Raw genomic sequence first — 1,496 nt, 5'->3', positions numbered from 1 at the left:
AGAAAGGGTACATTTTATGTTGGTCTTATATTAGCATAAAACATAACTCATTCTTAAGAGGTGTTGTATGTGCCCAGACTCACTACGTCTAGAAGAGAAGAGGACTGTTAACAACACTGTAGCTCATAGAATTGTTGGTATAAATCTTCCTAATTTTCATGCCAATGTAATTCAAAATACTTCAGAAAAAGAAAACAAAGTAGGTTATCAGGAGGAACATGCTTATTCAAGTACAATTTCATATTTGCTAGTCTTCAAGATTTCAGATTTTTCTTATATTGCATAGGGATATGGGGAGTGGGAAGAAAAAAGACCATACTTATTGAATATATATATTATGTGCCGAGCACTGAGCTAGTAATTTTATATATGATGGCTCATTTGCCAGGGGCAAAATAATAATAATAATATTGATGATTTATAAGACTCCAATACTTAAGGAATTCATATTGGTTTTTAAAGTTCTAAAACCTGAATCAGAATATAATTAATAGTCTTTGTCATTCATTCTTTTATTCCCCATTCTATCAAGGCACATTTATTAAGCACCCATGCAATGCGTGGAGATGACCATGGTCCTGACTCCAAGGGCCTTCTTCTAATGGGAAGAGAGGTTAACCTAGTACTGACTGGTAGGTACTCTGACAGAAGAACATCAAAACTCCCCACAACCCTTTATAAAACACTCAACTATGCATTTACAAAACAAAGATATTATACAACAAAGATAATAAAAGTCACGCCAGACTTTGTGGTTTATCCTTTATTTCAGTTCCACTGTTTGGAATCTCATAGAAGAATATTCACTTTGTCATTGGGAAGAACAGAATTATAGGGTCATCTTTGACTTTCAGGCAAGACTTTATTATTTGTGTCTAAGTTTCAATTAAGCACTGGAGCTGTAAAATCTCAAAGTGACTGACTATTCTCCATCATGAAAAACAAGAAAAGTTTCAAAATTTGCAATTCATGTAGTATTTCCCTTTCCAGTGCCCACTTCTGGGTACGCAGCCTCTTCCTCCTACAACTGTGCAGGTGCAACTTGGTTTAAGGCAAGTGAATGTTGGATCCATTTCAGGAGACTCAATTCCTGGGAGCTAGGTCCCCTGGGGAGCCTCAGACCTGAGAAGATCACACTATGGGCTCTTCCACTTCCTACACATGCTAAAAGTTATGCTGGCTGGTTAGCTCAGCTGCTTAGAGGGCACTGTTACAATATCAAGGTCAAGTGTTCAGATCCCAGTACCAGCCAGCTGCCAAAACAAAAAAAAAGAAGGAAAGAAAAGTTAAATTTCATTCAAATAAGCAGTAGCTGCAGAAGGGGGTGTGAGGAGGAGAAAGTTGTCACTCAGAACTGGGAGTCCAGGGCTCTAGGTGGAAGCCTTACACTGGCCTTGAAGTCAGTGAGACAGAGGTGGGGGTGGGGCTGAGGTCCCCTGATGATAATTATACTCCAGTGTATTGACCTGCCTGCTTGTAATGAATAGAGAAGTGGG

General features: G+C 38.7%; 1 long non-coding RNA gene across 1 annotated transcript in view; it reads left to right on the top strand.

The window, feature by feature from the left end:
- LOC103582152 overlaps positions 1-747 on the top strand; it is a 2,774-nt gene extending 2,027 nt beyond the window's left edge. The window contains exon 2 of the long non-coding RNA XR_549727.1: positions 12-747. This is a non-coding gene — a long non-coding RNA (uncharacterized LOC103582152). The remainder of the gene's footprint in view (positions 1-11) is intronic.
- The last annotated feature ends 749 nt before the right edge of the window (positions 748-1,496 follow it).

Source organism: Galeopterus variegatus, unplaced genomic scaffold (genome assembly GCF_000696425.1).
Source record: "Galeopterus variegatus unplaced genomic scaffold, G_variegatus-3.0.2 Scaffold15074, whole genome shotgun sequence".
Classification (NCBI taxonomy): domain Eukaryota; kingdom Metazoa; phylum Chordata; class Mammalia; order Dermoptera; family Cynocephalidae; genus Galeopterus; species Galeopterus variegatus.
Note: the sequence above shows the minus strand (reverse complement) of the source record. Positions and strands in the feature narration are given on the sequence as shown.